At 39.9% G+C, this 15133-nt stretch overlaps 1 protein-coding gene across 3 annotated transcripts in view; it reads right to left on the minus strand.

Annotated features, from left to right (window-relative positions):
- Window positions 1-15133, minus strand: part of DAB2IP (DAB2 interacting protein) — a 325075-nt gene that overhangs the window by 235057 nt on the left and 74885 nt on the right. The gene's annotated exons all lie outside the window — the stretch shown is intronic.

The following is a 15133-nucleotide window of genomic DNA, read 5'->3' on the forward strand; positions in this document are numbered from 1 at the left end:
GTAATGCCACATTAAAACTAGAGAGAATCACAGTTGAAATTGGGCTAAACTATAATTTGCTCTTCTGTGAAGGGAAAAACTATAATTGAGAATGAGTGGAACCCAGATTGGATAACTGGTATTAGAGAGAAGTGGAGTAAGGAAGCTGGTAGCAAGAGAGCCCAGAAATGGGGTAGTGAGAAATAGAGTTTGTGACTGCTTCCCAGTTCCTTCTTGATCAGCTTATATTATTGCCAGAATCTCCTAGAAGGAAAGATTGCTCCCATATATTGGCTTAACTGCTACTGAGGAAAATAGGGTAGCATCAATTACATAGAATTAAGACAATAACCTTTTAAGCTTTCTGCAGACCCTGTTCTTCATATATGAAGAAGCTGAGCATAGAACTCTCAGAATGAATAAGAGGAAGGCAAGTCAATACCAAATTAACAGTAGCTTGTAGTCAGGAATTATGGGTTTTCCAGAAAATATAAGGTAATTACAACCTTTCAGAAACAAGGCCACAACCTAATCCCACTCCTTACTCTTTCAACTGATAAAGCTGAATAGACCAAAAGTTGGGTCTATTTAAGTTTTGCCTTAGTCATTCATATGAAGATCTCTAGATACCACCAAAGGAGCCAGGGGAAGATAAAAGTAAGTGGGGGAGTATAATCATTAACTTCTTGTATTTGAAGGTGTGCCCAGAGAAAGAGGATCAAAATTATTCATGGTGTAATGGGAAGAGCCCTAGGTTCACAAACAGAAGATCTAGATTCAAATTCAAATTCCTTCACCTCTAAATCTGTCATTCTATAATAATATTGCAAAGATCAATTTAGAGTTCATAGGGAGGAAGAAGTCAGCTCTCTATAAAGAAAAACTTTGTAAATGTGGTACCCTGCAATGAAAGATGCTTTAAGGACATAGTGAGTTCCTTGTCATTGAGAATCTTAAGTATCCAGGGGAAGAAGAGATCTAAAGGTCAAGTCAAATTACCTTGGAAATCTCTAAACTGAAGAAAAAAGACATAGATCTTTGACTGGATCTGGGGACCAGAGAGACTGTGTTAAAACTTCTTAACCTCCCAGATAATGGTATTAAAACTGGATTCTGAAAGCTCGGATTAACTGTCTTTATACTGCACCTGCCCTACTCCAAATAAAAGCAAGAAAATATTTAGAGTATTAGGTAACAAATCTAGACTCCCCAGGGGGCATACCCAATCCCTGGACATTTTCCACACTGTGGGTGGGAGGAAGAGGGATGTTATTGATCTGCATTTCTAAAGGCATGGCAGTGTTAACTTTTCTATAGCATTCCAGCTGAATTCTTAGATCTTAGCAGAGATGGGTTTAAGTGGTGGTGGGGGGCACAGAGAAGGAATCTTTATTTATGACAGAACTTTCTTCATTAGTCAGAAATACAAAATAATCAAACATCAGAGCTGAAAAGCTTTAGAACAGAAACTGTTCTAAACAGAATATTAGACCTGGGAGAAACCTGAGAAAGCATCTAGTCCAATGTAGGAAAATCAGAGTTGCCTTAGCTTCAGTGACTTATTAGTATTAGTGATGGGACTGAACTCCATAATTAAAACTCCAAGTTCAACTGTGATATTTTGAGCTTCATCAAAATGATGTGCTGATTTGTTGGACAGGAAGAAGAATAGGAAATAAGCATTTCTATAACACCTACTATGTACCTGAACTGTACTAAGGGCTTTAACAAATTTTACATTTTAAACAAACTGTAAGAGCCAATCCCCAGCTCATAAACCACCCCAGAACTCACAAATACCTCAAAGAGTAGTAAAAATAGATAATTTCTCCCAGGTCCATCTCTGCTCCCCTCCCCCTGCCCGACTATTCCTGGGTTTCATCTGGAAAAGTCACACAGCATTAGGAAGGGCTTGAGTAGGCCACATTCCTCAGCCTGTTGAAACAGGAAACAGCTAAAGCTCTTAGCTCAAACCTGAAGAAAAATAAACACAGAGGGTCTCCTGGCCTGCCCATTGCCCCCTCAGGCTGGGCCCCATGCGGCCCTGCTTCTGTGACTGACCTCAAGGCTTCTACTAGGGTTTGGCAGGCATGGAGATTAATGATTCACACATTGCCCAGGCTGGAGAATATGTGTGCTGGAATAGGGCCACAGTTAAGCCTGAAGTGAAAAGAGGGCCAAAGATGCCGAGGGGGTGGGGGTGGGGAAGGGGGAAGGAAAGATTGAGGGGGAAAGGGAAAGGAGAATTTGAGGGAGAAAGGAGAGATTGAGGAAATATTTCACCATAGGTGGGTTTGAAGTCTTGCCCACACATCAAAGTCTAGATTATTCAAGTCAGAGAAAAACCTCAAAATTTACACAATTCATCTTCTCCACACTTGTTTTACATAAGGAACTGGAGGGTCAGTTTTGGCTCTCCCAGTAACTGACTTTCCAATGTTACACACAGTTAAGGACAGAACTATATAGAAGAAGAAATCAAAGAAAAAAAGAAACATGCATTTTATTCATTGCTATTATATACCAGAACTGTGCCAAACACTAAGGACATAAATACAAGCAAAAGACAGAACCTGTTCTCAAGGAACTTATTTTCTAATGGAAGAAAAGGACCTATTATAAGAAACTGAAAAGAGGGAGGAGAAAGATGAAGAAGGAAAAGTCAAAGTCCCCTATAGATATAGTTGTGAGACAGAATGACTGAACCCCCTGAGTCTTCCCCAAAATGAATCTTCAGAGGACCTCACTAAAGGATGATTTCCTGTAATTTTTCCTCATTGCTTCCAATTCTGCCCTTTGGGAACAAAAGGGCAAATTTAATCCCCTTTACTCATGACAGTTCTTTAGACACCTGCAGGAACTATAACCTAAAAGTCTGAAAAATCATTTGATTATTAAATGTTCTAACTTTGGGAACACTGAGCATAATAAGGGTTATAGGGGGGGATATGGCAAATCCCTAGGGTATGACTAACTCAATGGGAGTAATAAGACAAAACAAGTATGAACTATGGAAAATAGACATATTGTTAGGACTACCCTACTCCCTCCCCACCAGTTCCGTGCCTTCTACACACACACACACACACACACACACACACACACACACACACACACACACACACAAACAATCGCCAAAGGTTCTACTAATACCCCTTAAAACCTACCAACCATTTTAGTAGATACCTTGGATGAAAAAGAATGAACATGGAACTAAGAGTAAAGGGGCCTGGCTACTCACCCAGGCTCTGTCACTAAATTAGCAAGGAAAAAATTTGTCTTAATGCCATGAAGCCTTGAATTGCTGTGCAGTCCTGGGTTGGTCACTTCATCCTTTTAGGCCTCAATTTCCTCAATGTAAAATGAGTTACTTAAAGGACATGATTTCTAAGCTTCCTTCCAATGGTAACATTCCATGAATTCTCTTCTGTCATGCTAAGTTGATCCTAGTTGCAATTAGCTTCATCATATATCACTCCCAATCTTAAAGGATTCCCTTCAGAGCAGGTTGGCACCTGTTTTAAAACCTCCTCCAAAAAAATGAACAAAAGCACGGAGATGCTGCCAATGCATGGAAGCAGCAGTTGTTTCCCAAGAGGGCTAAAGGTTGCTAAAAATAGTCCTAAGTCCCATAGTCAATGATGAGGCATGTATCTCTCTGACCAATATCTTTAGAAATGGAGAGGAAGGGGGCAGCTAGGTGGTACAGTCATTAGAACACCAGTCCTAGAGTCAGGAGGGACCAGAGTTCAAATCTAACCTCGGTCACTTAATAATTTCCTAATTTTGTGACCTTGGGCAAGTCACTTAGCCCCATTGCCTTAAATAAATAAAAATTTAAAAAACAGAAATGAGGAAGAAGTAAAAAAGACAACTTATATATTCGAAAGCACCCCTCCCTCCAGATTTATAATAAGGAGTAGAGCAACAAAGTGGGAGCATATTGGTTAGGATAGCTTAATTTTTCAACTTTGGGGTCAAGCCCTGCTAAGAATTTCTGCTTCTTTCTCTCCTCTCTTCATCAGGCATCTGACCCTGGAAGTCTCTCTTTTCATTTAGATACCACAGATACTATGGCAATAACCAGCAAGAATATTTGAAAGGCAAAACACTTTCACATCCATTTAATCCAGAAAAGAGCAGAGTTTATCAGTCCCATTTTACTTTGTGAGGAAAACGAAACACAGAGAATTATAAGTTGTTGAATTGAAAGGACTAAAGAATTTTAGAACAAAAAGTATTAGACCTGAAAGGTATCAGAAAAGATATCAGAGCTGAAAGGAATCTTAGAGATCATGTAGCCTGCTCCTTTCCCCATATTTACAGAGAAGGAAAGGTCAATGAGACCAAGTGACTTATCCAAGACCACACATTTTATCTCTGAGGGCACTTTAGCTCAGGTGCCTTGATTTCTAAACCAGTCCTCTTTCTACTACCAATATGTATATGGAGGTACAGTTAGCTCCAATCTTGTTCACAATTTTGCAGACATAAGTGGACAAGGGAAGATGACATACATAGTCCAGTTGATAAAACACACTCATACAAATACACATACACAAACATACACACACATACACACACCAAAAAGGGCAGAGTGCCAGAATACTTGGATTCTATTTTTTCCTGGGCTACCACTTTGCTTCACAGCCCTCAACAATCAAGTCTCAGTTTCTTAAACCCATACAACACATTGATAGAGAGGAAGAAGAATCCAGCAGGTGTGTCCAACCCAGGGCCCTCCAGTTGCAATTGTAGTTGTGGTGGCGGGTGGTGTGGGTTGCATTGTATTCATGATTGGGTATGGAATTCTTCATGGAGCCCTTGACTGGTTTTTGTTGAGCAATGGAGCCCAGAAGAATTTAAAGGTTGAATAGCCCTGCTCCAGAGAGAGAGAAGAGTTGTTTCTTGTCATCAAAGGTATCAATTCTAGAACCCATGTTAAAATTGGTGCAGCTAAGTATCCAACCTACCCACAATCTCTAAATATAAGGACAGAGCTGCAATTGTTTTGGGAAGATGGATTTGCGATCAGAAGGGGAAAAGTTATTCTTTAGCTAGTCCTAATGAGATATGCCTTCAATCAGTCCCTAAGAAGTAGCAGGGAACTAGGGTTTGCTAGATATTACAAGACAGCCCACCCTGATATCTCTATAAAGAAATGTAGTATGGTGGAAAGACCACAGCCTACAGGATTATAGTCAAGAGACTGACTGTCTCTGTGGGCAACTTACTTTCTCTGACTCTCTTCTCATTTTTATAAAGGGTACAATGATACACTACATTCATTTTAAGATATTATGAGGGAAGTGTTATTTAAACTTTGAACTCTATAGAAATAGAAGTTGTTACTGCTCTTTCCTGTCAAAGTCACCCTGGGTATTCCTAATAAGTTCATTTTATGTGTGACTAAGGATTTGCTCTGACCTCCCACCTCCCTTCTGCACACAGATAACATGGCCCTGGATCCTCAAACCACAGTACCTGTTGAGCCTCACATTCAACTCCAGAAATCTCCAGGCCTTTCACACACACCCTAGGGATCTCCCTGGTCTCACATACTTCACACTCCCTTCAGAAGGTTACCCTGAACTCACACCCAGCTTCTCCAGGGAAAACCTTAGGCCCCCCCCAAACTCTTGGACTTTGCCAAAAATCCATAGGCCCCTTGACTCCCACCATTCAAGGAACCAAGTCAAACTCCACACCACTTTTTTAAAGAAGTTCATGACTCTTTAGCCCTTCAGGATGATACTTATATAACTTCAGGATGAGACAGTACATTCTTCATTAATGTCCATAATACTATATACAAGAAATCCCTATAAAGGGAGTAAAATGTAAGTTCTTCAGCAGTCGAGGGGCAAAATAAATAAATAATCATCAACAACCCCACCAAAAACCTTCCAGGGAGGGGACAAAGTTTACAAGGTCAGATGGTTCACCAAGTCACCAGTCTACTGAAGGCAAATCAGCTTTTAAGGGCCAAGCAGCTGCTGCCCCCTCCTGGGAATCTCTAGCCAGACACACTGACTTAACTCTGAGAATCTATCACAGCAAATTCTTCCCCTAACTGGAAAAACCATTCCCCACCATCTCTTGGTGGCAAGGTACTGCATAAGTGAAAAACCCATGAGAAATTCTTTTCAGTGATCTTGTGCAACTTGCTTTAACCAAAATGCAGTATTTGTCTTTAACCCTTCTTTCCCATAATCATCATCACTATACTAACTAATTACTGGGGAAACAAAGAAAGGCAAATGACAGTCTCTACTCTTGAAGAGTTCACAACTTAATGGAAGTGACATATAAAAATCACACACAAACTTGCTGTATACAGGATAAATAGAAAATAATCATCAATGAAGGCACTCAAATTAAGTGGCATCAAGAAAGACTTCCTATAGAAGGTGGGGTTTTACCTGAAATTTGAAGAAAACCAAGGAGGCAGAGATGAGGAAATACCATTCCAGGCATAGAAAATTGGGGGGGTGGGTAGAGGGAGCATACAGAGAAAATGTCAGAGGAAAATGTCACCTTGTAGACAATCTCTAGATTATTAATATCCTTATTAAAATGTGATGCCCATAAGTGAACATAGGATTATAGTGCTAAAGAAAAAGGAGCTTTACAGGTCATCTAGTTCAATCAACACTCAGGGAATGAGAATGACTTGTGCCACTGGAAAAGAAGAACAATGCCACATAATACATGTTGCTTCTGGGGGAGAGGGTTTAAAGTATAAGAAGATTGGGAAAGCAGAGGGAGGGCCTTGACTGCCAAACAGAGGATCTTATATTTTTTTGGGTAGATGACAGGGAGCCACTGGAGATTACTACTCCCTCAATTAGTGATCTTCATCAGTAAGTTAGAACTTGGAGCACAGAATCTCAGAGTTGGAACAGACTTCAATGACCACATAGTCAAACTCATATCTAGTCTGAAAATTCCATCTACTAACATAGGATCATAGATTTAGAGATGGAGGAAACAATGGAAGATCATTCAGTTCAATTCCCTTATTTTACAGATGATTAAACTGAATAGTTAATGACTTGTCCAAAGTCATGGCAACAAATAGGGATTCAAAACCACGTCATAAGATCCCATACCCAGGCAGAGCCAAGATGGCAACAAGAGAGGATCTTCTCTTAGGTGCTCTCTCATAAAACTTCTAAACTAAGGTCTCTAACTAAATTTTTGAGAGACAGAACCCACAGAGGGACCCAGTGAGGCAGTTCTCCTACTCAAGGTAACCTGGAAAAGAGCAGAAAGGCTCTGCTCTCTGGGGTCGGAGGGGCAACCTGCCAGAGCGAAAGAACTTCAGCCTCTGGGAGGCAGCCCCAGGGCACTGGGAGCCCGGCTCACAGCAGCAGGGGAGTTTCCTGACCTAGGCCTGGGGAGCACCAGGCACAAATTGGGGGAAGGGGGGGACCTCTGCCAGGGCTAGCATGTGAAGCCCAGCCCTCAGGGCACACAGCAAGCAGCTTAGCCAAGGCAATCCAGATCCAGGAAACAAGAGGCAGAGCCAGTAAGCAGAGCCCCCAGGGCATGAGCCCATTGAACCTAGGGAGGGGAGTGAAGAGAGACTGCCAAGCTCTGCCCCTGGAACAGGATTCTGGGCTTCTGACCACATCCAGATCTTCATCGCAGTCTAAGCCCCACCCCACAGAACAGCAGAGCCCCCCCCCACCTCAGCCCCATGGCAGAGGGGGGCATATATGGTCATTCACAGCCCAGAAGGGAGGACAGAGCCTCACACACTGAGACCCTTGTGGGAGTGTCTCAAAAGCTCAGGAAGCACTCCCAAAAGAGGCTAAAGCTAGGAAAATGAGCAAGCAGAAAAACAAGAGGAGCACCATTGAGAAATATTTTGCCTGTGAGCCCAAGAAGGGTCAAAACACTCAGTCTGAAGATGAGGAAGCACAAGCTCCTGCATCTAAAGACTCCAAGAAAAACAGAAATTGGACTCAGGGTATGATAGAGCTCAAAAAAGAGTTTGAAAATCCAATGAGGAAGTTAGAAGAAAAACTGGGAAAAGAAATGAGAGAGATGCAGGAAACACATGAAAATGAAGTCATCAGCTTAGTCAAGGAAATCTAAAAAAATGCTGAAGAACATAGCATGCTAAAAACCAGCTTAGGTCAAATGGATAAAACAGTTCAAAAAGTTATTGAGGAGAAGAATGCTTTAAAAAGCAGAATTGGCCAGATGGGAAAAGAGATAAGAAAGCTCTCTCTCTCTCTCTCTAAGGAAAACAAATCCTTCAGACAAAGAATAGAACTCAGGGAGATTGCTGAATTTATGAGAAATCAGGACTCAATACTTTAATTTAAAACCAAAAGAATGAAAAATTAGAAGAAAATGTGAAACATCTCATTGGAAAAACAACTGACATGGAAAACAGATTTAGAAAAGATAATTTAAAAATTATGGGAATACCTGAAAGTCATGATCAGGAAAAGAGCCTTGACATCATTGTCAAAGAATTACTACAGGAAAATTGCCCTGATATCCTAGAAGCAGAGGGCAAAATAGAAATGGAGAGAATTCACAGATCCCCCGAGAAAGAGATCCAAAAAAACCAACCCTCAGGAATATTATAGCCAAGTTCCAGAACTTCCAAGTCAAAGAGAAACTATTATAAGCAGCCAGAAGGACACAATTCAAATACCGTGGAGCTGTAATCAGGATCTTATGGGACTTAGCAGCAACTACATTAAAAGCTCATAGGGCTTGGAATATAATATACCAGAAGGCAAAAGAGCTTAGAATGCAACTAAGAATCAACTACCCAGCAAAACTCAATGTCCTCTTCCAGGGAAAAAGATGGACTTTCAATGAACCAGGGGAATTTCAAATGATCCTGTTGGAATGACCAGAGCTGAACAGAAGGTTTGATCTTCAAATACAGGACTCAGGTGAAGCACAGAGAGTGGAGAAGGGGAAAATATGAGGGACTTAATGATGATGAACTGCCTGCATTCCTGTATAGAAAAATGACACTGATAATACTCATATGAACCTTCTCAGTTAATAGAACAAGTAGAAGGAGCTTTTATAGATGAAGCACAGGAGAAAGCTGAATTTGAAGATAAAATATGGTGTAAAAATGGAGTCAGAAAAAAAGGGAAATGTAATGGGAGAAAGAAAAAGGAAAGGGGGAATAGACCAAGATATTTCATATAATAAGATTTTTCCTTATTACAATGAGCTATTGCAATGATATGGAATGAGGAAATCTTCACTCTCATCAGAGGTGGCTAGGAGAGGAAACAGCATATATACTCAATGGGGTATAGACATCTGGAGTAAGAAGGAGAAGGGGGTGGGGACAGGGAAGGGGGGGATGTGAATGAAGGAGGAGAGGATGGACCATGGGGGGAGAGTGGTCAGATATAACACATTTTCTTTTTTTACATCTTGCAAGGGGCTGGGATTGGATGGCCGGTCCAGGACCATAGGGCTAGGTGGATGCTGGGCCTAAGGGGTGGTATGGGGGCTCGGGGTCTCTTGTCCCCAGGGCCGGGGATCTGTCTGCTGTGCCACTCAGCTACCCTACAGCAGAGTCAGTGAAAGGAGAGAGAAAATATAGTAAATGGTAGTGGAGAAATACAAAAGGAGGGAGTTGCGATCAGCAATGGCAACAATGGAAAAATATGGAAGTAACTTTTGTGATGGACTTATCATAAAGAAAGTGATCCACCTGTGACAGAGTTGGTTGTGTTGGAACACAGACTGAAGCACATTTTTTATTATTATTATTATTATTTTGATGGAGGTGCAGGGCAAATGGGGCTGGGTGGCCTGCCTGGGGCCACATAGCAGGGTGATTCTTGGGTGTCTGAGGCTGGATTTGGACCCGGGTGCTCCTGGCTCAAGGGCCAGTGCTCTGTCTACCACCCAGCCACCCCTACTATTATTACTATATTTTATTTTAGGTGTTTTTCTCTTTTTTTGGTTTTTGCAGGGCAATGGGGTTGGAGTGGCTTGCATGTCACACAGCTGTGTGATTGTTGGGTGTACGGGGCCGGATATGGGCTTGGGTGCTCCTGGCTCCAGGGCTAGTGCTCCATCCACTGCGCCACCTGGCCATACCTACAATTATTACTATTTTTTATTTAAATTTTAATTTTTTTTCTCTCCCTTTTACTTTGACACTCAAGTGAGTCTATATTTTGGGGGGAGGGGGTATTTTGATTCTCTTAAACAAGAATTTTTATTAATGTCTAAAAAAACCATTATTTGTACAAAATGAGAATAAGTAAATAATAGATAAATAAAAATTTAAAAAAAGCGATCCCATACCCAGCACTCCTTCTCTTGTCCCATGCTAGCTCATAATAAGTAGTCACCAAACTTTCATTCAATGAACTGAGGAAGAGTCCACTGCCTCATAAGCCATTTGGGACAGGTCACTTTAGAATCAGATGAAGTAATATTTGTAAAGTGCTTAGCACAGAGCTTGTCACATAGTAGGGGCTTTAAAACTGATTTTTACTTTCCCTTCCTCTCCTCTCTGCTTATTTGTTTCTTTTTTTTACATCAGGTCAAATTTGCTTCCCAGCAATTTCCATTCATTAATTGCAACTAGTTCTGTCCTTGAAGTTAAGCTGAGCAAAGCTGGTCTCTCCTTCCACATGGTTGCCTATCAGATAGTTATCCCATATAATCATCTCTCTTCCATATCTTCTCTTATCTAAGATAAATATTCCCAGTTTCTTCAATTTATTCTTGAATTCCATGATCTCTAGGATTTTCGTGATCTTGGTCACCTTTGTAGAAACTCTCTAGGTTATCAACATTCTTATTAAAATGTGGTGCCCATAAATGAACATAGGATTATGGTGCTTAAGAAGGAGGAGATTTAGAGGTCATCTAGTTCAATCAACTTATTTTTATAGATGAAGAAACTGAGACCCATTGAAGTTAAGTCCCTTATCCAAGGTCATACAAGTAGAATGGCTACAATACTCCAAATGTGGTCCGAGTAGACTACAGTATAACAAAATTATAAACTTCCTTATTCCAAATTGCTCACTTCCCTGAATGTCTAGTTCTAAGATTGCATTAGCATTTTTTTGGCTGCCATGTTTATGGATACTTTGGCTGTGGTCCATTAAACTACATCTTTTTCAGATATGTTGCTATCTATCCTTACCTTCCCCATCTTGGATATATAGAATTGATTTTTAATCCAATTGTAGGAATTTATATTTATTCATATTAAGTTTCATATTAGATTTGACCCAATATAACTTATCAAGGTCTTTCAACATTCCGATTTGCCCCCTGCCAACATAATCTCATCACAGATCTGATAAGCAGACCATTTCAGACCCCAACATAAACATCAGAATGGAAAGAGACCTTGGAATATACAATAGAAAATGCTGGAGCTGAAAAAAGACTAGTCTGACTGAATTAGAAGGGTGTTTGGGGGAGTGATATTAGAGAAAGTCAAATTGGAAGATTTAGAACAAATTGTCAAAAACTAGAAAAGTTGACAATAGAGATCTGTGAACTTCAGGAAAGATGTATTAATCTTAGAGTAAAAGAAAGTAAAAGAAGACTAGACAGAACTTGTCTGAGCATATTAAGTATGTTTGACCTTCACTTTTGTAGAAGACCATGACATCAGGGAGGTGATGACATGACAAGCACATGAACTGTATTTGAGTGAGGGGGTGCTGTGCTAAGTCACCAGCCTCACTTTCTCCTCCAGAGCCATCTGATTCCCACGGACAGATATGAATCAGGACAACCAGAGATGGCCCAGGATACAGGGCAATCAGGTTTAAGTGACTTGTCCAAAATCACACAGCTAGTAAGTGTCAAAGAGACTGCAGGCAGAAGATAGATTAGATAGATAGATATAGATAGGTAGACAGACAGACAGACAGACAGCATTTATTCAGTACTTACTATGTGCCAGGGATTATAGATTAAGAAATTATCTTTATAGAAATTATAAAACAGAAGAAGCTAGGGCATCCTGAGGTAGTTAGCTTCAAGAAGAAGGTGGAATAAAGGTGGAGCACCTCAGAGATTCTTCAATCAGAAGACTTATTAAGATCAGCTCCACTCCACCTGATTTACTAATCTTATCTCTCACAATTCACACCCTCTACTCCAGCCTGACCAGTCAGTCCATGTGTCCCATGCATATCAAGTTCATTCCTACTCCTCAATCTTTGTTTATGTTGTTCTCATTTATAAAGCTTTCTGGGAGCCCTATCCATTAAGAAGCAGGGTCACATAGTAAAAGAATATTGAATTTGGTGTAAGACCTGAGTTTGAGTACTGGACTCTGCAACTTCTTAGGCCCTATGATCCTGGACAAATCACTCATCCTTTCTGGGTCTCAATTCACTCATCAAATTTTGAGTTAATTAATGACTCTTGTTCAGTCTACTTCATAGCCTCATTGTGAGAATGAAATGTTAGCAAATTTGTAGATACTCTTATTTTTAACTATGAAATTATGATTTCTAGTATTCACACAATGCAACTGCTCCAAAGCCTCCCAATGAAATTCTTTCCCTTCCATCCTTCCCCCCAATCCATGAATAAGTAATAGCTTAGAATTTTTTTCCTTGCAGGTTTCTATGCTTTTCATCCCATGATGTATAGTCCATCAAATAAATCTTCCCATTATATTTCAAACACAGTGTGCTGCCTTTCAGACTTTTAATAATATATTTGTTCCATTGTTCCTCTTCCCTAGAGAAATCTTAAGCTTCTCTCCAATATAGAGCCTGCAAGAGATGAAGTGGATAGTCAAACATTCATTTAAAAAATAATAAAAAATACAGAAGATGCTGCAAGTTGAAGCTCTCCCTACTTTGCCCCAAGATGGCTCTAGACTCATTTTATTTTCACCTTTTGGGATGGGGAACAGTTAGGATTGGGTTGAATTTGCTAGTCAAAGAATATTAGAGCTACACAGGCTTTATCTAGCTCAACTCCCTCTTTAGACAAGAGAAGGTGACCAAGGCTCATACATATTGTATAACTTGTCCAAAGTTGACTACACAGGAAGTAAATGAAAAAAAAGGGGGATTTCAAACAAAGTTCTACTTTTACCCAATCCTAGGCTCTTATCATTATACCCATCATGCATTATAAATTCAAAATCTATAAAGAAGAAGTGATTTGTCCAAGATCACAAAACATATAAGTAGAACTGCAACTCAAAAATAGCTCTTCTAAATCCATTACATTTCTTTCTTGATCAATATGCATTTATCAAATGTCTATTATGCTGCCAGGAATTCTGCTAGGTTCCAAGAGTACGAGGACAAATGGACCCAGACCTCAAGGGGGTTACCTTCAATCAAGCAAAAAAAATGTATAAGTAAATGCAAAATACATTCAAAGTAAATCTAAAACATGGGGAGGGTCAGAATGGTAGCAGTAGGGCTCATCAAGAAAGACCTTATTTAGTTGCCCCTAGTTGAGCTTTAAAGCAAACTAGGGAGAGGTGAGAAGGGGAGAATATTTCAGGTGGACAATCTGTGCCTAAGTACATAAACAAGAGTTGGAATGTGATGCACAAGGAATAGTAAATAGCCCAATTTGGCTGGAATGTAGAGTGTACATAGTAGAATAAGGTGTAGTTAAGACTGGAAAAGTAAATTGAATCAGATTATAAATATCTTTATACACCAAACAGAAGTTTTAATTTTTACCTTAGGGTATCAAGAAACCCTTAGGTTTTTAAGGAGGTAGTAGTGACATTTCCAGGCCTCTGATTTTGGAAGATCTATTTGGAACTAAATAGAAAATAGATTAGAAGGCAGAAATTTGAATAAGGGAGATCAGTTAGGATGATATTGCTATAATCTAGGCAAGAGATAATGAATTAGTATAGTAGACAAAGGAAATATGGTGGAGAGAGAATCTTAAGACCTGGCAACTGATTTAAGATGTAAAGGAGGGGGGATGCAAGATAACATGTAAATCTGGGTGACCCAAGGAATGATGGTGCCCTTGAAAGAAAAAGAGATATTAGGAAGGGACTGGGGAGGGGTAAGATAATGAGTTCTAGTTTAGACATGCTGAAGTTTGATATAATTATAGAATTGTCTCCTAGTATTTGAGCTGAGCTTTTTCAGAAGACTGGGGTCAATCAAAACACTCTTCCACATGATAATGCAAAGATTTTAAGAACAACTTTGCTTCCCATCTTAATCTTCTCCAAGTCAAACATCCCCATTTTCTTCAGGCTCAATCTTCATATGGCATAGTATTCAATCCTATCCTCATCAGGGTTTCATTTTCTCTGGACTATGCTCCAGTTTCTCCATGCCTTTCTTAAATATTAACTTCTCTTAAGTATAACCACAGACATCATTTGACTAGAATAGAAGATAGTGGGTTTATCACTTCCCTAATTCTAGATATTTAATATTTGACTAATGTAACCCAAATTCACTCTTTCAAAAAAAATTTTTTTGAGGTAATCAAGGTTAAGTGACTTTCCCAGGGTTACATTTCTGGGGATCAGTTTTTCTTATCTATAAAATGGAGATGGCACATCTACATTGCATTCCCTCTACCCAAAATTTTTGATGGTCAAATGAATTATTGAGCTTTATAAATTATGAAGCTTTGTGCACACATGCCATAAAACTAGTCTGACAACATCACTCCCCTCCCCAAGAAACTTCAGTAGCTCTCTAAATTCTTTAGAATATAATACAAAGGCCTTCTTTTAGGCATTTACAGTCTTTTTTTCCCAATCTTGCTCCAACTGATCTTTCCAGATCAAGTTCATATTACTCTCCCTCACCCACTGCGTTCCACTCAAATTGGTCTATTTGCTTTTCCCCCATAGACAACATTCCACCTCCCACTTCTGTGCTCTGGACATGCTATCCATGCTTGAAATACTTTCCCTGTTCACCTCTTCTAGTTGGAATCCCTAATCCCATTCAAGCTCAGTGCCACCTTCTTCCCAAGGTCTTCATTGATTTTTCCCCCTCTGCTTGGGTATCCTCTCTCCATTCCCTCTCCTTCACTGTCACTGCTTTTACTTATCTGAGTACATGTCCACCCCATCCCCATGACTTGTTCAGTTGTTGTTGAGTCATTTTTCAGTCTTTGTGACCACATTTAGGGCTTTCTTGGCAAAGATACAGGAGTGCTTTGC

The sequence above is a fragment of the Macrotis lagotis genome, chromosome 1 (genome assembly GCF_037893015.1).
Source record: "Macrotis lagotis isolate mMagLag1 chromosome 1, bilby.v1.9.chrom.fasta, whole genome shotgun sequence".
Classification (NCBI taxonomy): Eukaryota; Metazoa; Chordata; class Mammalia; order Peramelemorphia; family Peramelidae; genus Macrotis; species Macrotis lagotis.